The sequence below is a fragment of the Talpa occidentalis genome, unplaced genomic scaffold (assembly GCF_014898055.3).
Source record: "Talpa occidentalis isolate TD23 unplaced genomic scaffold, MPIMG_talOcc4v2.1 talOcc4.12, whole genome shotgun sequence".
In the NCBI taxonomy this organism is placed as follows: Eukaryota; Metazoa; Chordata; class Mammalia; order Eulipotyphla; family Talpidae; genus Talpa; species Talpa occidentalis.
In genome coordinates, this window is record NW_023601212.1 from 68,101,493 (window position 1) to 68,128,219 (window position 26,727).

The window sequence follows — 26,727 nt, forward strand, 5'->3', positions numbered from 1 at the left end:
GTAAAGGGTTTAGGAAGCCACAAACTAAAGAGGAGCCAATCCTTTGAAATTATTCTATGCAAGAGGCTCTAAAGAGTGTCAGGCTGTGTGAAAGTCACCTGACTCCATGGTCAGCCTGTAGATTCTGGAACAAACAACCTTATGTACATTGTAACTTACCAGCTGTGGGACATTGGGCGAGTGATGAAAATGATAGTGCCCATCTCCTAGGGCTTTGTGTGGCTTGAATGAGTCCATTTGTGTTCAGATGCATGTTGTTATTATTATAAAGAGATGCAGATTCAGCTTAAAGGAGAGCCCAACACCAATAATGAGTGTTTTGGAAAGTCCATTCGATGATGATTACCTGTAACTTTTCCTTCCCAAACTATTAGAGGGACAACTTGATTTTAGCCCCGGGAAAGAAAATGCTAATTTGAGGAGCAGCAAACTATGAAAACTTATACCACTAATAAAAATTACCATTTACTGAGCTGAGTGTTCACCATGTGCTGGAGACTGGGGACATCATCTTATTAGGTCTTCAACATCATCAGATGAGACAGATATTATTATCCTTTTTTTTTTTTTTTTCAAAAAATTTTAATTGCAGTAAAAGAGAAAAACACAATAAAATTTACCATCAGAACTACTTTTAAGTGTACAGTTCAGCAGTGTTAAGCACATTCAAGTTATTGTGCAACTCATCTCCAGAACTCTTCCTCTTGCAAAACTGAGATTCTATACCCATTATTATCTCAATTTTGCAAAAGAGGAAGTGTGGAGGAATTACTATGTAAAGCCACATGAAAATGCAGTTATTCATTTACCTATAATCAAAAGACAATTTGGAATAATTCCATCTGAGTCAGTAACCCAAGCTAGTTATTAGCAGAGCCAGGTTTCAAATCCAACTACAAGCCCTGATGCATTTCAGGCTTATTCTGATACTTCTGCTGAGACAAAGAAGGAAGGCACCTGGACCAAGAGCTAAGTCATTCCCCAGAAAGGACAATGTATGGGAAACGCTTGGAAAGTGACTTAGTCTAGTTTGTGTCACAAAAAAAGAGACATTAAAGTCATCCTGAATCGTTCTAAGACAGAGGTACAAGGATGAATCCTGGTTTAGCAGACCAGATGCTGATTCGGTTTGAGGGAATCATCTTAAAAACAAACAAAACTTTGCAAATATAAAACTGAATGTTTTCCATCTCTTCTTCTTTGGATTTGTCCCCTCATATGCCTATTTAGCCCCTTAGCCACCCCCAAAACTGCAAGGTTATAATCAGTTTGCAGATGGATTTTTCCGAGCATGAAATTAAACATGGGGGCTGTGGGGGAGGGAAGGTTGAAGAGTGAAGGGATTAGAGACTGTACACCTGCTAGAGTTAAGGGGAGCTTTCATGCATTGTCCAGAGTCAGAGACAGGTGCAAATCCACTCTGTCCCTGGCCCCTGTCCTCCCATAGCTGAAGCAATGGCCTCAATAGGAACTCTATTGTTTTAATATCCATGTGCATTTCCCTTGGAAAGTTGGTGCACAAAGAGATCTCCCTTTACCTATCAGTGTGCTCAATCAGTGTTGTTTTTTTTTACCCTGAACCCCCCTCCTTACCTGCCTGGCCTCATATTCTCTACGCCTCCCTCTTCTTTCATCACGTCTCAATACATCTCTGCTCCCTGAACACTTCAGCACAGACTCAGGCTTCCTCTTCTTATTACTTTCAGAAAATTCTGTAGGTGGAAAGAAATTCAATCGGTAATAATAATGCTTTCTATTTTTAGAGTTTCTGCCTTCTGAGCAACCCGAAGAATGCCACAGCTCTAATGAAATCGGTTAAAGGGTTGAAAGGGTCTTCTAAAGGTCTTCAAGGAAAGTCCCCTGCAGTGACAGAACTTTCCTGAAACCTATCTTGCTCTGGTCTCCCCGAATCTGACCCTGGGGTCAAACTCAGCTCTGTGCCTAGTTATCTCAACCTCTAGAACCTCTCCCCACCCCAACCAGAACTCCCTTTCCATCTCCTTCCCTAGTTCCTCTCCCTGAAAAAACTGCAACAGATTCACCCCAACAACCCCCACACCGCCAATACCATGATCTTTCTAAAGCACAGCTCTGATCACACCAGGAATGCAAGGTTATGCATGTAAAGAAGTGCTATGGAAAGCAGTGGCTGTGGGTACTAGGAAAAGTGTCACAGGTTGAGACTCAGAAGATCACAGAAGGTCACCAAAAAGGGTGGCTGGGGTATCAGGCAGAGGGCACAGCCAATGCAGAGGTTGGGAGTGGAAAGTACATAGACTGAGGCATGGTAAGTAACATGGATGTTTGAGATATGATAAGTGCATGAATATTTGAGGCATGGTAAGCAACTCAGAGAAGTATGGGCAGGCAGGAAGCAGAGCGGAGCAGCCAGAGGACAGGACTGGGGCCAGACTGGGAGTAGCAGTTGTTCCTGACAGCAGTGGGGTCGTTGGGATCCACAATGGAAGCCTCAAGGAATGCTAAGTTGAAAGGTCCTGATCCCAAAAAGGGAAGGGAAGACAGGCAACAGAGAGGATGGTGCCAAAAGAAAATGTGATGGGCGTGGCCACGTCTCCTATAACCAGGGTTCCAAGTTCCTTAAGCTGTCTACCCCACATTCATACACACACACACATATTTGCACATATCTTCTGTTCATAGTGTAAATAACCCTAGTAATCTGTTAGTCTTTAAATAATGGGATAGTATAGAGAGTCTCAGATTTGTACTTAAGGATGGGGTTTCAAATCTGCCACCTAAGTGGCAACCAAAACCAAAACCACTCATTCCTGGAATGATCAAAAATACCCTAAGAGGGCCTCCCTGGTAGTGGCCTCAGATCTCAGTGCTATCATTGCTGGGGCCTGAGTCACATCCCTGGCCAGGGAGCTAATCACATGGCACAGCAGACCTCTCCTTTCTCACCAGCTGCTCCCCTCTGCAGTATATTTCAGTAAATTCGCCTGTTCTGCTCCCCACGCTGTCTCTGGTGAATCCTCTCACCCTTCTGGACCTCTGGCCTAAACCCCAGTTCTTCTATGCATAAATAAATGAATCTTTTTTCAAAAAAAGAATACCCTAAGAAATAACATGTGAAAAATACTTAGGACACAAAGGCGATGTTCTGCAATTGCAACTTTAATATAAATTGTGGTGTTTACTTTGGGATTCTCTCTATATTTCCCCCAGAGCACCCGGGAGTGCTGCATCCACATTTTTCAAGGAGATGTATGTAAACTTCAGCTAACAATACTTCTGGTTCTGCTCCCCTGCAGATCTGACAAAGCTAACTCTTACAAAGAGGGTTAAGCCAATGGGGGCTGTGTGTGTGTGTGTACACACATATGTAGGTACATCTATGCATGCTGGTACAGCTTTTGGTGAAGGGGGGAGAGAGAAAGTAATCAAAGAGGCAAATGAATCCTAAGAAGTAGAGTGAAATCCAGTTGATCAATGAGAGGCCAGAGGTCTGAGCAAGGGGATCAGGTCTGACTTGCTCAATCCTTCACCTAGGGAGCACACTCTAGTGGAAAGTAAAGAAGACGACAGAATGCCACTCCCTCTCAGTGTACACTCCCACTCTGACCACCAGGCCAGCTCGAAATCCTTCCTCCAATTCCACCTCTAGGCTGAAGAATTCTCCAAGCTGGTGCCTATGAGTTAGGCAGATGGGGGAAGGGATAACTCCACCAGTTTCCAGGGCTTCTTCCAAGGACAGGCTCTCTGACCACATGTTTTTCCGTGACATCACTGCCTGTGACCTTTGGGGGCCAGCAGGGTGGAGTCTGAGGGGATGGGTACAGACCACAATTCTTTGGTGGTCACAAAGGTTGGGATTGTGAGTCCCCCAGAGCTGAGAACAGCCTCAATGGGGACAATGTCCCTTGCTGGATTGGGAGTGACTTCCCTGCCCTAGGATATTGCAGGACTATAGTGGACCTGTTGTCTCTGCTTCTTTCCTACATTAAAAAGCACATTGTTGAACACAGAGGCTGTGTGTGTGTGTGTGCGCGTGTGTGTGTGTGCGCACTCATGTGCTCACCCAACCATACATGCTCACACGCACGCACGCGCGCTCATGCACACACATACACACACACACACACACACACAGAAGTGTAGCGAGTCTCAGAACATTGCATTTTGCTTTCAGAACAAATGATGATGATATGGAGTGGAAACTTGCAGCCCAGCCAGCAGTGTTTTTGCTTTTCAGAAAGAAGCTTTGGGAATGCAGGAGAAGAGGAGGGGAGAAAGACTTCCGCTGATGTTTCAAGAACACCAAATAGCATTGGCGAGATCAATAAGCCCAATGAGTCCAAAGCCGATTACAGCAAACACAGCCAACTGCCCTGTGTTCACTTAAAGTAACAGCCTTAAATACTTGATGGAAACAACTCAAATACCTTATTGATTTGGGATTTCAGCCACCTCCCCCCACATGCTACATACATGTGCACTATCACAGGCCATACATATTGTTTTTGTTTTGCTTCCTTTTTAAAACTAATATAATTGGCATAACCTGCTCCACCAGCTTGGAAAATAAAGTCATATCTGGCTTTTACATGCACATTAATCACTCAGGTCCCCACCCACCCAAATTGAAGGATGGCCAATAGCATCTCTTTGGGGACCTATTACTCCCAAAACTAAAGAGCTCCAGGTGTTCAACCAGCCCAAACTGGTTCACATAAAGAAATAATTGAGAGACCTGATCACCAGACCCTCTCCCCCTCATTTCCTGCTGTTGTCACTTCGTGCCCACCCACCCACCCCCACAATGCTGCTGATGAAATGACAGAGCCCTACGCACATTGCTGTCTTGCTACAGTGGCATGGGTGTCTGGCTAACCCAGACTGGATGTGGGCAGCAAGGCATCTTGAGGGAGGGCAATCCTGTACTTATTCAGTTATACTTACATGCATACTCATTGTCCCAAAGCCTTGTCTCCAGCACAGCATTGGCCAGAGGCTTCCAATGACAGTGAGAAGCAGTCCAAACCTGTGCTGGCAACGTCTAAGTACTGGGCACAGACGACATGACCAAGGAACATCAAGACTACGCTCTTATCTCTAGGTTCTACAAGACAAACCAGGACATAGCCCAGTGCCCAGACTTGGTATGTAAATAGAATGCAGCGTAGAGAATGTAAGCGGGACCTGCAAGGACAGTGGGGTCTGGCCAGCAGTGAAAAGGGCATGAAGGTTCAGGCCAGAAAGGAGGCAGCACAGGTTCAAGCCGGGCACAATGTAAGCTCAGACAGGAGCTGCAGCTGCAGGAGGCTGATTGAGGAAGCTCCTAGACCTTCCCATGACTTGCCACAACATGAGAAAATAAAAGTCTTGGGTCCAAACTGCATCGTTCCTCCAATAAACATTTTCTCAGTGTTTAGCTCATGGATGCTAACTACTATACAAGGTACAGAGAGCATATTCAAGTACAGAGGAACATGATCTCAACACACAAGACTCAAAAACCTCCTGGAGAGAAATGCTCCAGCCTATGCTACAACTAGAGAGCTCTTGCACCCAGTAGTCAAGCAGCACATGAAAGCTACATGACATGACCTGGTAAGGCTGTGAGGGAGGGCTTCCGGGAGGAAGCGGTCTGTATGTGCATGGGAAGAGAGTCATATTGGTGGGAAGGACATTTCAGGTAGTGAATGTGTCATTACAAGAGCACAGAACGGGGCCTCCCCGGTGGCGCAGTGGTTGAGCGCTGGGTTGCGAAGCTGCCCGCGGCCTCTGCGGCACCGGTTAGATCCCCGGCTGCTCCCCAGCCACCAGAGGAGGGTCCCACATGGCGCGCAGACCTCTCCTGCCGCCCGCTGCTCCCCTCAGCAGTGTACTTCGGTCCTTCTGCCTGCTCTGCTCCCTGCTCTGGCTCTGGTGAATTCTCTCACCCTCCCGCGCTTCTGACTGTACCCAGTGCTTGTATAAATAAATATTAAATAAACCTTTAAAAAAAAAAAAAAAAAACAAGAGCACAGAACGGGTGGAGGCTAACTGGAGGAGTGACAATGAGCTCACAAAGAGCAGATAGAGCTGGGAGGCCAGAATCCCCACTGGGTCAGGAAAGTGTGACTCAGTACAGGCTCTTGAGCAAAGGAGTCACTGAATAAAAGTCATGCTTTCAAAACTAGAATAGCAATTTCATGCTTGCAAGGAACATTTTTACAATATTCAGATCTCTCCACACACATTATTTCACTTGAGACTCACCACCACTCCGCAAGGGACAAAGTCATCATTGCCTTTTGTAGCTGCTGAAATGGGTGCATTGAGGTTAAATGACTTGCCTAAGGCCACACATCCCAGGGAAGGAGTCAGAGCTCAAATCTCACCTATTGGTCTGTGGCAAGGAAGGCAGAGCTGGTGACAGGGGAGGGCTTTGGAAACCAGATGAACTGAGTTCCAGAGCCAACCAGTTAGTGCCAGCTGTGTGGCCTTGGGACAGGTTATCAACCTCTCTCAACCTCAGGTTTTTCTTTTTTTAAATAAGAGTAGTAACACTTCAGAAAGTCACTGGTCAGCTGGGAGGTGAAAACCTGGCCCAGCAGAGACACATCCTATAAATGTGAATTATCTTCCTCTTTTTCTCCTGCTCCCCACTCAGGTACTGAACACACCAAGCAAATCATTGGTCCCACTTTCCTGTGTGCCCCCCTGTGATGCCAATGACACTCTGGAAGCAAAGTGAGGTCACAAGCAGCATGGGTCCTGTTCTCCTCAAGGCCAGGGCCCCTTCCCAAGCCATGCAACGGGGTCATCCAGGCAGAGGCACCAGCTCGGTAGCACGCACAGTGGAGAATGAGTCTCTCCTTGTCCCAGGGGACAAGGGCTGAGCCACAGAAAGAGTGAGAGACCATGAAGCTGCACAGTTCACTTCTTTCTAGAGAGAACAAAACTGAATTTGTGTGTGTGTGTGTGTGTGTGTGTTTTAAACAAACAGGATGTAAAGTAATAGATCATACAAATAACTTAGAAATCTGACCCTTATCATTCAGAATAAAAGCATTTTTTTTTATCCTGGCAAAGCTCTTTATTCTTTTCAGAACATTTTCATATACATTATTTCACTTGATCCTCAGAATGCTGAAGGGAGACAGGCAGGCTTTACTGTTCCCTTTCAACAGATGAAAAAAAGCTGTGCTCAGAGGTAGGGCGTGTTGAGGACAGAGCTCCCCACTCCCTGTCCCAGGCACTCTCCCTGTCCTTTGGAGCATTCGGATCCAGATCCATCCATCCACAAGCTCAGCTCTGACGTCTAAAATCCTCCCCCGTCCCACTCAACTACTGAATCATCAGAGATAACCCATGAGACTCAGACAAGTGGTGGGCACGGATAGGGGTGGTGGTGGCAGTTAGAAAAAGAGCTCCCCTGGGCAGGTCCTGCAGGGGTGCTAAGATCCCCACTCACACAGACGCCCCACCAGCCATCACCCTGATCAGGAGGCTTCCTTGATGCTATAAACACCACCTGCCATCCTCTTTCAGCCTGGGACCCTAGAAAGGCAGAAGGTTAATTTGGAGTCAGCTTGGGGCCTCCCTGGTGGCACAAGGGGTGAAGATGCAAACTATGAAGCTATCTGCAGGCACTGCAGCACAAGTTCGATCCCCGGCCAGGCAGATATCCACATGGCGCAGCAGACCTCTCCTGACTCACCCGCTGCTCCCGTCAACGTGTATTTCAGTCAGTCTGCCTGTTCTGTTCCCCACTCTGTCTCTGGTGAATCCTCTCTGGCCTATACCCCAGTTCTTACATGCATAAATAAATCTTTAAAAAAAATTGGAGTCGGGTCACCCAGGGGCAGAGCTGGGGTGAGCCTCCAACTTCAGCTGGAGAATTTAGTTCACTCTGGAACTTAAAGGGAAGTGGCTGCCAACCCACTGCTTTAGATCTGCTCCAACAGCAAGCAAACATTTACCCTCAACCACTAAGCATTCTAAGTACTCAGGATGCATCTGCAAAACAAGCAGAGCCCCCTTCCTTCATTTGGCTTATATTCAGATGAGGGAAGACAGAAAACTATAAAATGAACATAATTAAGAAGTAAATGAAGAGGGAGTTAGGCAATAAGTGCTAGGTGAGAGGCTTCTTACAGGGGAAGGTGGATGGAGCGTGCCGGGGAAGAGGAGGGAGGTGTGCACGTTACTATTTTAAATAGCATTGTCACAAGCATCATTGAGAAGTTGACATTTGAGCAAAGATTTGAAAGAACGAGGGAGTTAGCATATGGATATCTGGAGGAAAGATTTTCTGAGCAGAGTGGTTAGCCCGGGGGAAAGACCCCAAAGCACTGGGGTGGGTGTAGATAGAGCAGAGAGGGAAGGGGGCTTGCTCCTGTGGGCACAAGGGCTTTCAGAGCGCATGGTAAGGACCCAGCTTTTACTCTGGATGAAATGGGGCATTGCAAGGATGTGAAGCAGAAAACTGGCATGATCTGTTTCAGCAGTACCACCGGCTGCCCTCTTGTGGATGGACTGTACAGTGGGGGACAAGGGCAAAGTTGGGCCCCAGGGAGAGCAAGGAGGAGGAGGGCCTGCACTGATCCAGGTGATGATGGTGTTTCCAACCTGGGCAGCAGTGGAACTAGGAAATTGTCAGCACTGGTTATATTCCAAAGGAAGGGCAGACAGGAACTCCCGAGGGGTGAGAGGGAGACAAGAGAGGGGCCCAAGGCGACTCCCAGGATTAGAGCCTGGACACCCAGAGAAATGGAGACTGCCTCACTGAGGTCAGGGAGACCCACGGTAGAGCAGGTGGATGCTGGGGACAGGAGCCCTGGTTTGTATGTGTGTGTACTTTCCATGTGGAGGTTGTCAGCCATCCAAGTCAGCTGCTGCATCCTTGCTAATAATGACCCAGGCACAGAGCCAGTGCCCACTTCCAGCCCGTGAGGAGGGCTTGCCTACCTGCCACACACTGTGATCCTGGGGTGCCCAGCTGTCTAGGCCTTGCCCCACGGACCGCTCTCTCACCACAAGGTGGCTCTTAAGGCTCCCAGGCCCAGAGTTCAGAAAGCAGGCTCAGGGAAGCATTTTCAGACCAAGGACATCTGGGAAACCACCAGGGGTGGGTGAAGCTCTTATCCGCTCCTAGGAACCAACCCTGCCCTGTGACACCTAAAAAGAAACACTCAGACTCAGGCAACACTCACTGAGCACCTGGTATGTGTGGGACCCTCTGCCGAGGCCTGGTTAAGGGGGTGTCTGCCGGATTTCTTCACAATGTTACTAAAGTCCCTTTCTGTACTTTAGTTTTTGGAAATCAGTCACTAAATCCAGCCCACAGAAATGTCATATTATTTAGAATTCTATAAGGAATATTTGTACCTTCTCCCACATATATTTGTTTATTAGCATGAATCAGCATGAACTTATGGTTATTGATTTATTCTTTGGGTTACAATCCAATACTATTACTGTTGATTTTGTTGCTTAAATTGCTCCAGATCTAGTTGGGACAACTTTCAGGCTGGCACCTTATGTCTGTTTAACATAGCCTCTTTTTTTTCTTAGCACTTCTTTGCTTTCTAAAACAACAAGGTGTCCCAGGCTTATGGTTTTTTTTGTGTGTGTGTTTGTTTTTTGTACTCCATCCAGAACCTGTCATACATCCAAAATGCTCTAAATTCCTTTTATTGGAGATTGGCAATTAAAAACCAAAATCTGGCCATTGGGTGTGCTTGTTTCTTCCTGGGTGTCACTGTATCTAGATCCTGTCAGTGCACAGAGCTAGGAAATATATTTATGGAGACTGATCCCCACATCCATGCATCTCTATAATGACTTCTATATCTATCTGCATACACATCTGTCTGTATAAATTAACATGATTCCATACTGATCCAGCACCACAGCTTACGCCAGCTTTCCCTCTTGTTTTTTTGTAACTTCTTACCGGTCTACTTTTATTTCTGTCGCTCTTTTTCTAATTAATCTTCTATTAGTATTCATTTAAACTTGATTTCAACTGTAAAATGACTTTAGGTACAACTGTGGGCCTCAAATATCAGAGTACTCAGAACCCCCAGCGGCTAGCTAAACACATGTGCTGGGTCCAGCCCCAGAGCTCCTCATTCAATAGGTCCAGACTGTGGTTGAGAAGTTTTTGTCTCTAGCAAGTTCCCAGGTGCTGTGTCTAGTCTGGGGATGACATTTGGAGAAACCCTGATCAACAGAAGCCCTGGATTCTCTAATCAAGGGGATTTCCAGTTAGAAGAGAGGTGGCTTGAATCTCCACTGAGAATGCTGGCAAAGAGAGGTCAGCCTGGGGCTGGCATGTCATCGTGGTGACAGCTGTAGAGTGACCATATCCCCTGGAGCTGTAGATAAGGCTGTTCCCATGCTGTGGGATCCCTTGAGGAAAAGGACCTCAGTTCTGGGGCAGGAGATCCAGTTTCCAGTTATCACTCCACTGCTTATGAGCTATATGGCCTGACAAGTAATTTAATGTCTGAGTCATTTTCTCACCTATTAAATAGGGGAATTTATCTCACAGGCATTGTTTGAATGATTAAATGTATGCTTACATTTGCAAACCTCTTTTTAAAGGCATCCTCTTCCTTCCCTTTAAAATATTGTTCCAAAAAAGTTGTTCTGAGGAAAAGTAATGTATACCTTTACTTTAGGCAGCCTAAAAGATACCAGGTTCTCAAGTGGTCACCTTCGGCCACAGTACTGGCATTGCTAATATCTCAGTAAAGAGGAGAGATTTGGGTTGTATTTCTGCAACCCGAGATAATGAGTGCCTTGCAGGCAGGGATTGTGACGTCCTCATCTCTGTAGTGCCTGTACCTGGCACCAAGTCTGGCCCACAGTAGCACTCAGTATTTGTTGAATGAATGAGCCCAAGTTTCATACTTGTGCCCAGTTTTATTCTTATTCTTTATACCAAGAGAATTTTGTAGGAAAGGTCAGAGATGGGAAAACCAAGATCCTTTTGGCCTCATCACCCTCCTCTTCTTCTCATGGTGCAGGGGTGGTTGGGGAGAGAAGGAAAGGGATCAGAGTCCACTGCCCCCATCTATTTAAGAAACCTGGAGCTTTAATGAAACTTCAGGGAGCTCAATATCAGAGCAAGTACCTTAGAGGGAATTTCTTTTTATTTTTTACTTTTTTTTCCTCCATTGTAGTTCATTGTTGTACAGTATTTGATATCTCCCCTCAGATGCAGTCCCTGTAGGTCTCCCACCACCACAGCACCTGTGACCCATCACCAGAGTCCCTTGCGCTCTTCCCGCCCGTTTTTAACCCTCCCCGCCCCTTCTCCACTGTATGCCTCAGATCTATGGTCAGCTTGCAAGTTTTGTCTTTTTCCTGACCCTTTTTTTAGTTCCCTTAGAGGAAATTTCTACGCCAAGAAAGTGAGAAAACTTTTTAACTGATAAATATAATAAAATCATAAGATGTTGCATTTTACCTAGACACTTATGTCTATAAAAACCACTTTATCTGATGGTTTGTATTATACTTTACTGTCAAGGAACCTCTCATTTGTTGTTTGTTTTTCAAATAAACTATACCTATGGCTAAGGTCAGTGGTTCAAATTGCATCACAGAAGTAACTGCCACCACCCATTCTGCTAGCACACTCAGCTCTAGGTTTAGGCCACTAAGGTGCTAACTGCAGTCCTAGACCTCTCAAAGAGCAATATTATCCTTTAAAATTTTATTGCTTTCCTCAAAAACTGTTTTAATATTCCTATGTATAAGGCATTATACGAAGGGTCATGGAGCATACAATAAGGTTCCCACTCATGAGAAGCTAATTCTCTGGGTAAGAATTACAAGGAAAGTGAACTAAGGAAGAACTTTATTTAAGGACTTAGTTCAACTAAGGACTTTAACTGTTAGTTTGGTAAATACTAATTTTTTTTAAAGATTTATTTATTTATACAAGAACCGGGGTACAGGCCAGATGCGCGGGAGGGTGAGAGGATTCACCAGAGACAGAGCAGGGAACAGAACCGGCAGACAGTCGAAATACACTGCTGAGGGGAGCAGCGGGCACAACAGGAGAGGTCTGCCGCACCACGTGGGACCCTCGCCGGCCGGCTGAGATCAAACCGGTGCTGCAGAGGCTGCGGACAGCTTCACAGCGCTGTTTTCAACCACCTGCGCCACCAGGGGAGGCCGTAATTTTTTTTTTTTTTTTGATAGGTGAAACATTGAACGACAAAGTCTCAATGTCTTCAAACTTCCAAAGTAAATCTTGAGAGGGATAGGAATGCAAAAGGGAGGGAAAGACGGGACTTGGGAAATGAGCAATTAAAGAGAGAGAAAGAATGAGAGAGAAAGAGAGGTAAGTCTGGGGTGGGGAAGTCTGGTTGTGGTTATTTCTTGTGTGAGAGGTATACAGAGTTTGGGGTGACTCATTGTAGGGTCAGGAAGGACCACAGTGCAGGTTTTCTAATAAAGCAGACCAGGTAAAGGAGGAGTCCTGGAGCCCTCAGTGGCTTTTGCAGGTTTTTATTGGGGTTTACCTGGTACACAGCAGGCAGGAGTGCTGGGAGGCCGGGAGACTGGCAGGCCTCCCAGCCCCCAGCAAGTCTTCACTCTATCTGGGCTCTCCAGCGTTCTGCTTCTCTCTCGGCTTCTACTGGTGTCCCCATGACACCGCCATTAAAAGCCCAGTCTCAGCCCAGGTGAATCCCATCTACCTATGCCCACACCCTACTCCAGGTGCCCGCCATCAGGCATGCATTCAGGACAAGGATCCATCATCTATCCTGATGGCGGGAGGGCAGAAAAGCCTGACATTTTTCCTTACCCTACACTCATCATGTGGGAGCAGTGCTGAGGGAAGAAAGGAGGTTGCCACAGAGAAGGGAAACCCCCTTGAAGTGTGACTGGCATCCTGTCTCTTGGTTCATACAGGCCAACTAACAGAACAGCCTTCGGCACTCAGAAGCCATTTTATGAGGCGGTATTAAGAGTCCCCTCAAATGTTAATTTTTTTCCCTTATGTCTTATTTGGGCCCCTATTCTCCTCCTGCAAGTGAAACCATCTGATACTTTTCTTTTTCCTTTGGGGGAGATGGGGAAAGCAAACATTGTTTAAAAATGAACAATGATGCAAAATATATATAAATAAACACATTTTTTAAAAACAGTCCCCTCAAATGCCCCAGTGGCTCAGCAAGAACCCAGAGACTTCAGAGTCCTTGTATGTGATAAACCAGAGCAGCCACAAGTAAGTCCCTGGGGCTGTGGCAGGGAAATCTGGGGTCAGAGGACCTGGACTTCCACCCCGGGGCTAGTATATCCTATTGGGTGACCTTAGAGAAACCAAAGAACTTATTTTGAGCCTCAGGTTTGCATGAACAATTAAATGAGGTAATATATGAGGGGACTCTTTAAACCATCCCACAAAATGACCAAAGGCTATACTGAGAGCTGCCACACCCTGCAAGACTGAGGGTGTTAGGAACCCCAATCCTCTCTCTTTAGATAGTCAGCCCAGCCTTCCCAGTAACACTGTCACAGCCAATCCATTCCTGGGTTTTTGTATAAGACCTGTCTTACACAACAAGGAAAAAAAAATAGTTATTTGGTCCTAATTCTACCCTTCCCGCACCTTTTAAGCTAAATCCTCCTTTGGCCATCCTATACTACTAAGTAGCTCATTAAGAGGCATATACAAACCCAGAGTTATTACTGAAGAATCATTTAAGAAAGTCTTACTGCTTTCTGCATAACAGGCTACTTTTTTCTCTTCAGCGCAGTTTGTCAGGCCAACTCTGTCTGGAGCCCTTGTCAATATCTATTTTTAATTGGATCTATTTATAATTGACTATATTTATAACCTCTTCCTCACAGGCACTTGTTTTCTTTCTAGAATCGCAGAAGCATTTTAATAGATTGGCTATGGCAACAAAGAAGTGAGCAGAAGCAGGTGGAGCCTTGTTGTCTGTAGAGCCTGAGACCTTGTTGGGTGCCTGCTATGCCTTGTGAAAAATGTCACATTCATTTCACTGCATCCTGTCTCCTATTTCTACAGAAGCGATATCTCACCTGGGAGGGAGAGAGGGTACCGAGGAGATTAAAAGCTTTAGAGCATGCTGAGCTCTACCTTCACTGGACATCCCTATGATTTAATTCCATTTGACCAATATTTATTGTGCTACATATTAGATGCTAAACACAGATTCATTGTTTGAGACATGGTGTTTTTAACGAAATGATTAAAGATGAGGGCCAGACCTGGCAGAAATCTTAGTGAGCATGTGATCTCATTCCCTCACTACAGAGATGAGGAAATGAAGACCCTAACAAGGGAAGGATTTTTTCTAAGGTCCAACAACTGGTTTCTGGCAGGCAAGGAACCAGGGTCTTCCTGACCCTTCAACCAGTGGTTCCAGGATCCTAGAGAGTCAGACCTCATGAAAGTATCATGTCCACACTGGTCCACCACATTGTGAGAACCATGTGCACACCTGGAAAGGATCCATAGACAAATCACCAACACTGACGAAGAGTAGGGAAGAGATTTTTAAATTAAGTACCAAACATTCTAATTGGACATTACAGCACATTTAAGCTGCCAGCTTGATGAAATATCAAAATGAGAAAATCAGAGGAAAGCATGCTAACCCCCCCCCAAGAGGACAAGAGGTAGGAATCTGATGGCTGAAGGTTATCTACCCCAATGCAAGAGTGGCAGCAAACACTCTCCATTTCACCCAGCTCTCCTAGAATTGTTATGACTCCAATGACTTCCAGAAAACTCTGGCCAAGCAGTTGTAACCAAGTCCTATATTACTGAGCCTATAATTTATTTGAAATTTCTTCTTAATACCACTTCTTTGCCCTCTTGTTTTTCGTGTTTGTTTGGTTTTTGATAAGTCTTCATATTAAAAGCCTTTGTAAAGGGTCAGAACAGAATTTAAAATGTCTGTTTATTTTATTTTTGCCAGAGGTGACATGCTGAGGGATTAGAGTCTTGGCAGTGACCACAGGTCCAAGCAACCAAAAGGTCAAGAACAGGGCAAAGTGAGTTGACAGACACTATAGATTTAGACAGGCAGGGGCCTGGAGATCAAAGTGTCATTACCGAGAGCTCACTGAACTCTGATCTTAGAGCCAAAAGGCCGTTGCTTTCTGTCCTTTTTACATAATCTACACATAGGTCACCTGAAGTTCACGGTAAATGCCAGCATTAGAACAGGTCAGAGACTTGACAACTGTGGGGTTAGAGATGCTAGGATGACCTTGAAAGGGATGGTCACTCTTCATCTGCCCATGCCCATGAGGCCATGCTAGTGCACCAAAGTCATCCTAAGTACATTCAGAAAGAAAACTTGTGACATTTGAGGGTCATCCAACCACAATAACTAGATGCCCCGGTACATGGGAATAAGCTAGCACCAAACTCCCAGGTTATAAAGAATCTCTCCCTACTCCTTTCCAATATCTTTCAAAATTGCCCTCCAAAGGTAACTCTGTAATGTCCTTAAATAAATGTCAGTGCTCCCTTCTGGGGACCTGGTTAGTCTAGTGCAAGCATGCTTAGCGTGGGCAGGTTCACTGTGGATTCGGGCAGACGGGTAAAGGAATCCTGGAACCTTCAGTGGATTTTTACAGTCCTTTAAATTGGAGCAGGGAACCAGGTACACAGGCACACCAGGCAGGGACGCTGGCATGTAAGAAGGCAGGCATGGATGAGGCAGGAGGTGCTGGGAGGAAACCAAGCCCCTCGACACCCCCAAAAATATACTCAGTTTCTCTGGAATTCTCCTTCTCGGTCTCATGTCATCTTGTCTTGTAGTAGAATAATGCCGCCCTTTTAATCCTTCTAGGCCCAGGTTTGCACATTTACACATGCGCAGACCCATGCTCTTTGCAACAGGGAGGCGTGCTAGACTGCAGGTGCAGGTCATAGAGGCTAGTGGAGGGAGGGTGTAAAAAAGCCTGATTCACTTCATGTGCCCTACATAGTCTATGGTTCCTGCTAAAGGTGGACAAGACAATATCCCCTCCCAAGGGACCGTTCCCCCTTCACAAAAAATGAGCATGAGCCGCTGGCTGCCCTTTGAACCTGTAACTGTTGCTCTGTTTCGAATGAATCTCCATAGTTGTCAAATATAAGAGCCACAGACTACCACATCTCAGCTAAAGGTCATTTACTAAAAGTCAGGACTGAAAGCATGTACATCATGACAGAGGCACAGAGGAGCATTTTAACCTCTCAGGCTTCCAAATGTTTTCGCAAGGACTCCACCCACATCACAGTAGAATAAAGAAGGTGGGATCATCTATTTCCCTAAAAACAACTATTAAGAAAAATATATCCTCAATTTTCCTAGACACTTGCCTCTTTCTGGACTTTGGTTTAACTCTTGGTGTGCAAAGATTTCAGCAAAGGTTCTGGATGTTAGCAAAGTAAGACCAAGCTGTCAAGAAACCCCTGATGCTGAATCCATTTGTTTCAAGGTAGCCCCAAAAGATGCTGGGAAACTCATATGTAAACAGATCCCTGTTCTAGGAGTCATTTAAGTCATCTGACTGGACTCTAGGACTCATCCTGAAACTGCAACATCCTGCTGACATCCTGAGCCAAAAGAGAGCAGATAGTTCAGACCTTATATTTTCTTTCCTCCCCAGTCTGTGTTGCATTGGGTCTGTTTATATCTGCATCCAAAAAAAATTAGGAACTATCGTTCTTAATTAAAAAATTAAGTTTTATTAAGAACTCCTTCTTTCCCATGCCATCCCAAAAGAGAATCCTCTCTATATGAAAAATGAGTATGCACTCACCCCAGCACATGTGCAGATATTCAGGCTAGAATTTGGCAGGTAATCAAATCCTCTTTAAAACAACAACCACTTTCAAGAGATTCCAAGGGATTACCCTGCAACCTCCAGGTAAACAATGTCACTATTTACCTTGCTGTGTTCACTTGAGTAACCATGAAATCATGATCATTATTTTGGGATCCCTGCCACCTAGCATTGTGTCTGCACATGATAGGTGTAGTGGGGCAACCAGACACAGAGCGGGCAGGCTGGGGGCTGGGAGGCTGGCAAGCTCCCCAGTCCCCAGCAAATCTTTATGCTCTCTCCCTGGGTTCTTTGGCGTTCTCTCATGGTTTTACCTCTTCTGTAGTCACACCTCTCTTAGCTGTCCCCTGTCTAAGTGACGCTGCCCTGATATCACTGGCATCTAGGCTCAGGTATGCATGCTTCCGCATGCCCACGCCCATGCTCCAGGTGGCCACCATCAGGTATGCGTGCCACGCTCCCAAGCGCCTTCTGCCTTCACATGATCAAGGCCTCAGGTGATAGCAACAGAGGCTAGTGACGCCATAAGCCTGATCAATCCATTTACCCTACAATAGGGATCCAATGTATGTTGAATAATTAAAGTCTCTCCCTGATTCTATCCCTAGCTAAAAAGAAAGTCTCTTCCCTCTCATTAATTTCTTTAGTGCTCAACTCAAATGTTTCTATATCTAGGAAAATGAACAGGAACTTCCAAAATAACGTTAGGATACTACATACTTACTTAGTGTCAAAGCCAATTTCTTTAATCACTGCTATTCAACCTGAAGTTGCTCCTCTTTATTGTAGCTTTACTGTAAATCAAAAGCGTAATTCAAAATGTACATTTATAAAGTACTTTTAAGACATGGATTTAAGGCAATGATCTAATCACTAAAGCATGTTGTTTTTTTACTTTACTGTAATGCAACCATCCCATACCGGGTAGGTTCATCACAGCTCAAGCAGACCTGTTGGTGTTTTCATGCTGCTCGCTATCACACTCCTGCAGACAGTGCTGTACTCAGCTGCACTCTTCCACAAGCCTCACTCCGCTGCACTCCACACCACGTCGCTCCTCTGCCGCCCTGGCCTTATATGTCCAGTCTCTTGGCCCATGTGTACCCCATCTACGCATGCCCACACCCTACTCCAGGTGTCCGCCATCAGGCATGCATTCAGGACCGCAGGGATCCATCACCAATGGCAGGAGGGCAGAAAAACCTGACACTTTTACTCACCCTACAGTTACCTTCTGGTGTTTGCTTGATGTTTATTTGGGGCCAGATGAGTGAAATGCAGTCTGTTTCTGCTTTTCCATTGCTGCTTCAATTTTGTTGCAAGAAGTCAAACTTGATCACCTGAGAACAGTGCCTCGCACTTGATGGTCATTCAGTAAGTACTTCTTGATTTCACTGATGAATAAATGTATAAATGACATTTTCTGAGCAGCTGCTAGAAATTCCAGCATTGGTGAACCTTATAGGCAAAATCCCAAGAGACTGAGGCAGCAGTTAAACGTTTGGATTACAACTTTCCCAACCAGAATTAGGAGCCTCTCACTACTTCCACCTTCATTTATCCAGTCCCCAAATGTAGTTCTCATGCTTGTATCTCTCACCCCCTGTGCCAGGTTCCATGTTACTTAGGCCTCTTGGCTGTATGACACAAGAACTCAACTAGAACTACTTTATATAGGAAGTTCTCACTTAATGTCATCATAGGGTCTTGGAAACAACTGAAACCTATCAATCTGCACTCAGACCATTAGACTACATGACGACTGTTGTCATTCAACTTCTCTAACTTCCATTTTAAGCTCCTTTTCCATGGATGCAGCTAAACTGCAAATTCTCTACAAATGCAACTTAGCAAAACTGCAAGATAAGCATGTGCTAATAGGTGACACCTTGCAAAAGAAAAGGATCCATTAACAAGGAAGATCCAGTTAGTGTCTAACCAATGAAGTTTTGCCAAGCCATCCCTAGCTTCTTCCCCCCTGAGCAGTGTAAAAGCAGTTTTAGCCCCCAGTTAGTTAGATGTGAGCCTTGCCTCTTACCTCCTTGCCATTCAACCTTGCACTGAAGCTCTTTTCTCAAAAGCTGGCATGCCATATAGTGTTGGCTGCAATGCATGCTAATGATTTTATTTTATTTATTTTTTTAAAGATCCATTTATCTATGCATACAAGTGCTGGGGTACAAGCCAGAGATGTGGGGGGTGAAAGGATCCACCAGAAACAGAGCAGGGAACAGACCAGGCAAGATTGACCGAAATACACTGCTGAAGGAGCAGTGGGTGAGACAGGAGAGTTCTGCTGCACTGTATGGGTTTCTCCCCTGTCGGCTGGGGATCGAACTCATGTTGCAGAGGCTGTGGACTGCTTCATAGTGTGGTGCTTAATCCCTTGTGCCACTAGGGAGGCCCAACGACTTTATTTTTTTATTTTTTATTTTTTTGAAAACGTATATACCTAGGTTTTTTTTTTAAATAATTTTATTTTTATATTCCCCATACAATTGCAGCCCCCCCATTCTGACCCCAATCCCTCCCCTCCCACCCCCCGCCCCCCAAAAAGTGTCTCTGGTTCATAGTTTTTTGTTGATTTTGATTTTCACTTTCTTATAGTTATTCATTTTCCTGGTCCCTTATTTAAGTTTTCTAGATTCCTGCTATGAGTGAGACCATCCAGTATTTTTCTTTTTCTTTTTGGCTTATTTCGCTGAGCATGATCTCTTCCAGCGCCATCCATGTTGCTGCAAATTGCATGTGTTTATCTTTTTTGAATGCTGAGTAATATTCCATGGTGTATATGTACCACATCTTCTTGATCCAGTCATCTATTTTTGGGCATTTGGGCTGTTTCCAAAGCTTAGCTATTGTAAACAGTGCTGCTATAAACATAGGGGTGCAGGTGCTCTTTGGAATTGATGTTTCTGTGTCCTTTGGGTAAATACCTAGGAGTGGAATTGCTGGATCATATGGAAGCTCTATGTTTAGTAGGTCCAGAAATCTCCACACAGCTCTCCATAGTGGTTGGACCAGTTTGCACTCCCACCAACAGTGCAGAAGAGTTCCTTTTTCTCCACACCCTCGCCAACGACTTTAAAGGAGATGACACATAAGGAAAGAAGGGTCCTCAAATAATGTTATTTTGTTCAACATCAACTATTGTTTTCTCAACATTATATTGAAATGATCTTGAACTAAATGACATTATTTAAGGAATTGCAGCACAGAAAGGGTCCCTGAGGACAGGCTACATCCTCTCAAGTACACTGTTTCCCCACACACGTAGTCTGAGGAGCCCTTGGTGCCTGGGAATGCTGATGGCATCCACCATTACCAATCAGGTCTAGCAGATGGCACCTTTCCTTATCAGTTTCCCTAAACCCTGCCTATATCATGATAAACAATCACTTTATTAATTCCTATTCAGTTATCCACTTTGTGTCTTTTTTTTTAGATTTTTTTTATTTTAACATTCATCATTTTTTACCTTTTTGAGACAATAATTGCTTCCCCCCACCCCCTCAGATTGAGTCCCCTTAGAATTTCCTTTCCCAAAGCACCCATGCAGCATCACCATTGACTGTGTCATTTCTTTCCCATGTATCCACCCTGGAATCCTTTCTGATTAAAATATACAAACAAAAATTTCCCAGGAGGGGTTTTTAATCAATTTTCTTACACAAATAGGTTCTCAATAAGTATTCATTAGATTAAATTTTTAAAAATCACACTATCAATAATATAACTAACTTGTGTCTCTTCCAACTACAGATAAGTAGATAATTTCCTTTAAACATCAAAGGGTTGAGTTGTAATACTCAAGATTTGAAGAAAGAAGAATCTCATTTCAAGTCGACAAGTCATCAGTTTCTTACCAGATCCATCATTCTCAACCTCAACTGCATAATAAAAAAGTGTTATACCTGAAGTACTTTCATAGTAATCCCTGGGCCCATGCCCCAAGTTCTCGTTTAATTAGCCTGGAGTGAATCCCAGGCACCATCAATTCTTAAAGGTTTTCCAAATGGTTCTAAAAGGGCATCTAGGATTGCAAATTACCATTCTTGGTAGCAGGGGTGATAAACTTCTACTTCAGCCATAATGAGGTTGCAAAGGTGAAGAAGAAAGTATATGAACTATTAAGAGAAAAACTAGCTTTGAAAGTGTTTCAAAAATACTTTCCCTCCTAAACATAAATTTGTTGAATAAATAAAATGAACTGAAATTGCTATAGCACTAAGGTCACAGCAAAAAACCCAAAGCTCAGAGCCCTGTTTTATATTTAGGTGCTGTGATTCTCAACCTAGCTTCGCAGGAGACTCAGCTGAGGAGCGTTTGAAAATGTTCAAGATCCAGCCCCACCTCAGACCAGTCACATCAGAACCTCTGAAGCAGGGCCCAGGCAACAGTGTTTACTTAACCCCCCCAGGTGAATTAAATATGGCCAAAGTCTTCAGATCATGAGTCAAGATAAGGCGGTTTCTCCAAATGCCTTGAAATTTATATCATGGATCATTCCTTTCTTTTTTAACACAAAAGAAATTCAATTTTTCCATATACAGACCTTAACATCTTCTTCGTGAAATGTGATCAATGGGATTGTTGGTAAGCCTTGCTATCAATTTTAGTTGCAATGTTGCAAATATGGTGAACTAGACCAAAAAAAGTTACATTTTCATGGCTGACTGCCAATAGTCAATGCAGTTGTTTAGTGGATAACCAGATGTCTTGTAGGGTGACACTGGCATATGTGGCTGCTTATGTCCTTTGCCAAAAATAATAACTCTCTGGGACACATGGTCCCCAAATGAAGTGAGTTCTGCAAAAAAAAAATGTTTCTCTGGTAGATCTGTATCACCAGCTAGAGGTTCATGGAGAGTGTTTTCCATTAACAAAATGAATCAGAGTGGTGTGTAAGGTTTCCGGAGGAGAAACAGTGCCAGCATGCTAGACTCACAATAGAGAAGCAGCAAAATGAGCCCATATTTGACTTCACTGACCCAATAAACATTTTCACATTTCACACATATCAGAAGATCATGTAGAAAAGCATCAGTGAGTAAATCACTGTTTGCCTTAAAATGAAATCTATTTCTTAAAGGTACTTTGCAAATGTGCATTTTGAAATGTGCTTTAGATTTATGGCAAAACCACAATGAAGAGAAGCAACATAAAGATAAGAGGGCTAAATAAGAATCTGGTATTGACACTGACTAGCTACATGATTTGGGGAAGACATCTCTCTGGGCCTCACCTTCTTCATAGGTAAAAAAGCCTAGCTTGATGCTTCTCAACCCCGGCTACACAGCACCTAGAGAGGTATTGAGACATACAGTGTCAGGCCTCCCTGGTGGCGCAAGGGTTAAGATGCATCCTGTGAAGCTGTCCTCAGCCTCTGAAGCACCAGTTCGATCCCCAGCCAGGGAGCTATCCACATGGCGCAGCAGACCTCTCCTGTCTCACCCGCTGCTCCCCTCTGCAGTGTACTTCCGTCTGACTATTCTGTTCCCGGCTCTGTCTCTGGTGACTCTCTCACCCCCAACACTTTTGGCCTATACCCCTGCTCTTGTACGCATAAATAAATAAATCTTTAAAAAAAAAAAAAAGACATACAGTATCCTGGGGCTCTCCCAAACACTGATTAAATTGGTCTGGAATGGGGTTCAGAAATCTGTATTTCTGTACTATCCCCTACAGGATCCCAATGTGGGACCAAGTTGAAAAAACCACAGCCCTGGAGGATACCAAGACTCCCTTTTTAGATCCCACCTTCCCTTGGGCATAGGAGGTGCAGCTTCTGAAAGGGTCAGAGTTATTAGATGTGTGAAGATATTTAGGTATCAATGACAGCTGTAGCCCAGAAGCACACTCCAAGTAGCCTCATAAAAGGACCAACACTTCACTTTTTTTTAGTGAAAATCTATCAATAACAAAAAAATTTAAAACAGCTTTGAAAATAGGCTTCTAACATGCTGCTCCTCTGACATATTTTACTGACCTGAGATGATGTTCAATAGCCCTTCCCACATCCAACCTCAGCCCAAAGTACTGCCAGTTTGGATACGTGTTTTCAATGCGTTGCTAAGAGTTTCCTTGCTTCCGCTTCCTCCCTTCCCAATGGCCTTTAGGCATCTGGGCTATGGGTCCATGTACATTTCACAGTGGGCTGTAAAGTGTAGATTCCTATTTCAGCTTGGATTTGTTGCCAGGAAGCCTCATCCAAGGCCAATGTCATATGCCCAATGAACCAACAGCTTGAAGAAGTCTTATAAAATTCCAGTGTGTTATATACTTGATCTTAGCCAAAAGGCCGAGAAGCGATCAGTGTGTTCTATAGTGAGACCTGGGTCTAGCTCAGCTTCCCAGGTCATGGCATGCCCACAGTCAGGGAGCCATCCTTGAACCCCATAATGGATGGCTCAAGAATTTTATTTCAACACTATGCCGACCCTGATTCTACCTGTGGAAAGCCAACCAAATGGAGAGAAAAAAAAAATTCCAGGAAGCACTAATTGAAGGCCAGTTCCCAAAATCAAATTGTTAAATAGAAAATCTGAACCAAATCAGACTTCTGGACACTGATAAACTACAAAATTAAAACCATGGTAAAGTTAGGCCCAGATACACTGGGCAATAAATTCCAGGTCTGTGGACTGAATTGTCCAGTGAATTTTTCTGACCTTCACCTTCTTTGGCTCAGAGACATTGTTTCTCTATATTAAAACATATGTTCCCCCCTGTAGGGTAAGGAAAAAATGTCAGGCTTTTCTGCCCTCCTGCCATCAGGATAGATGATGGATTCTTGCGGTCCTGAATGCATGCCTGATGGCGGGCACCTGGAAAAATAGGGTGTGGGCATAGGTAGGTGGGATTCACGTGGGCTAAGACTGTGCTTTTAAGGGCGGCGTCACGGGGATGCCAGTAGAAGCCGAGCAGAAGCTGAGCAAGAAGCAAGAGAAGCAGAAGCAGAGATCACCGGAGAGGCCAGATAGAGGGAAGACCTGCTGGGGGCTGGGAGACCTGCCAGCCTCCCGGCCCCCCAGCACCCCTGCCTGCCATGTACCAGGTAAATCCCAATAAAAAGACCTGCAAAAAGCCACTAAGGACTCTGATTCCTCCTTTACCCGGTCTGCATGGGATCAGAAATCCTGCACTGTGTCCATTCCTGACCCTTACACCACCTGAAGGCTGAAATGACTATGTCAAAACTACATCTGGCAAAAGGTTTGATCTACATCTCAAAGGGTTAGAATGATTTTGAGTAAATTTTATAGCCCGAGGGAATTAAATGCAAGTTGTTACAGCTTTGTAAAACTGTGGTTTCCAACCAAGCTTTTGTCACTGTGTCAGAGAATTCTGAGGCCACCCAGGTCTTTATATGGGATTCGCCTAGAGTATCTACTTACCCCCAGACTCCCACTTTTCAAGATAAAAAATCCTACTTCATAGGAATATTTATTGAGCCTTGTCATTTTTCATCACTAAGTTGGTCTAATTCTTCACACCAGAAGTAAAGACAAGATGAGATGAACACAGAGTGCCTGGGAAAGATGGAAACAGGTTTAAACACGTCCACTGAGCAGGTCAGCCCAAGTTACTATGCCAGGTTACTATGCCAGCTGGCACCCACTGGGTTCTCACCCAGGTCGTCCTCTCCACTGCCCAGGGAAGATGCCCAAAGGGATCTCCAACCCTACAGATCGGGGAAAGTTTTTACTTCTAGGATAGGTGTACCCTCGTAACACAGTATGTGGAATCCCCCATGGAAATATAGAGGCCAGGGAGGGTCACCAGGTCATCTTTGGGGAAGACAAATGTGACCAACTGGATTAGAATGTCTGCTTCCTGTGCTGGTGGCAATGTCTGATGGTGCATCCAGCTCGCAGGTGAAGGCCACAGGTTTTGCTACAAAACTGACCTGGGTTGAGTTCCCACTCCTCTGCTTTCTCACTGGGGAGACCAGGAGGATGTTGCTCCACTTTCCAGTGCCTAGTATCTTCCTCTGTTAAGTAGGGCAAGTCCACTTGCTTTATAGGACTAATGTGAGGATTAAGGCAATGTGAATGCTGAAATACAGGAGGGTCTTAAGAAATTACTGTTATCTGTAGTATCTTTTATAGTTATCTAGAATGATGCAACTATCATCCAATCGGTCCCTCAAATATAAATATTTTTGTGAATTGGCTCAATTTTTGACTGAGTGATATTTGTGCTTCAAATTGTACACCAAACCAAGCGCCTCACACAAAGCACAGGCATCAGCTGAAGCTAATATGGGTATTGCCTGGGAAACAAGTCGAAGAGCCTGGAAAGGTACTTGAGCCTGATTCATACTCACTGGAGCAAGGCCAATGTGGTTCTAGTAAACATCCTAACTAGGATATTTTAAGAAAAAAACAGTTTCATAATTTTCCGCTACAAACTAAAAATGATATTGGCTTAAGGAAATGTCAGACAAACTTCTTTTTGGGAGGGTGTCTTAGGAATTACTTGTGAACTTGTGACCAACCATTCAGTTCTTAATACATGAGAGCCTCCCACATGTTAGAATGGATTAAGAAAGGTTATAGTCAAGTATTTCAGAGCCTTTAAAAAGCATTGTGTTGATGATGCATCTGAATCTCATAAAAATCTCATAAGTTGTTTCTACCTCATCAGAATTTCAGTTCCTGATCACATTAACACTTTTTTCTCTGCAAAATGAGGATAGCAATATCACTTTCCTTAAAGGACTGAGATGAGGATGAAAAGAGAAGAGGCTGGTAAAGCATTTAGCTGAGCGCTCAGCACAGGGGAACTGCTCCATCAAGTTTAGCTGTTGCTATAGTGGTTATTCTTTGTTACTGTTGTTTAGTCATTCAACAGACTCTACCCTTCCTCTACTAGACACAGGGCTTCAAAGATGAATACACCAGAGGTTCTATTCCTCAAGATTCTCGGAGACTCCAGGGAGAGATGGACAGACACATCAACATGTTCTCATACAAAGTGGCAACTTCACTAAGACTTGAACTAAGTGCTACAGGCACCCAGAGGGGAGTCAAAGGAGGCTTCACAGAGGGGGCAATCTTTTATATGGGTTGTAAGGAATGAGTAGGTGATTTTCTGGCAAAAGGAAGGGAGTGCAAGGCAGGGGGATGGCACGTGCAAGAAAAAGGAGCTATGCACTCAACTGTGCCCCACTCCCACCCCCTCTAGTAATCACAGTTCCATAGTAATCACGAGAAGATGGACAGGGAGGGGGAGAAAATGCGTTCATGTTGGGATGTGTTCAGCTTCATCCACTACAGAAAAGATTTGACTAGAAAGTCCTGGGGACAGATCTGGAGCTTAGCAGCAATGGTTGGGGGTCAGTAGCCTGGTGTAGGGTAAGGAAAAATGTCAGGCTTTTCTGCCCTCCCGCCATCAGGATAGATGATGGATCCTTGCGGTCCTGAATGCATGCCTGATGGCGGGCACCTGAAATAGGGTCTGGGCCTAGGTAGATGGGATTCACCTGGGCTGAGACTGCACTTTAAGGGTGGCGTCATGGGGACGCCAGTAGAAGCAGAGACGCAGAGAAGAGAAGCAGTAGCAGTAGAAGCCAAAGCCGAGAGAAGGCCAGAGAGCCCAGAGTGAAGACTTGCTGGGGGCTGGGAGGCCTGCCAGCCTCCCGGCCCCACAGCACCCCTGCCTGCCGTGTACCTGGTAATCTAAATAAAAAACCTGCAAAAGCCACTGAGGACTCCGATTCCCCCTTTACCCAGTCTGCTGGATATTAGAAAACCTGCACTGTGTCCATTCCTGCCCCTACACCTGGACGTGGTGATTAAGGTCACAGGTGTAAATAAGATTACCCAGAGAAAGAAGACAAGAAACAACAGAGCCCTGGGGAATTTCAACCTTTCAGGGGAGAGTGGAGAAGGAGAGCCTGCCAAGGAGGCTGTGAAGACATCAGGAGAGACGGGA

The 26,727-nt window shown here is 44.8% G+C and overlaps 1 long non-coding RNA gene across 2 annotated transcripts in view; it reads right to left on the minus strand.

The window, feature by feature from the left end:
* Window positions 1–1,602: 1,602 nt before the first annotated feature.
* Window positions 1,603–26,727, minus strand: part of LOC119241359 (uncharacterized) — a 63,226-nt gene continuing 38,101 nt past the window's right edge. The window contains exons 4-5 of one of the 2 annotated variants that reach the window (XR_005124303.2): window positions 18,009–18,182; window positions 1,603–1,712 (exon numbers count right to left, since the gene is read on the minus strand). This is a non-coding gene — a long non-coding RNA (uncharacterized LOC119241359). Of the gene's footprint in view, window positions 1,713–17,560; window positions 17,583–18,008; window positions 18,183–26,727 lie in introns of those variants that run through there. The other variant, XR_008551176.1, reaches the window with a different exon arrangement.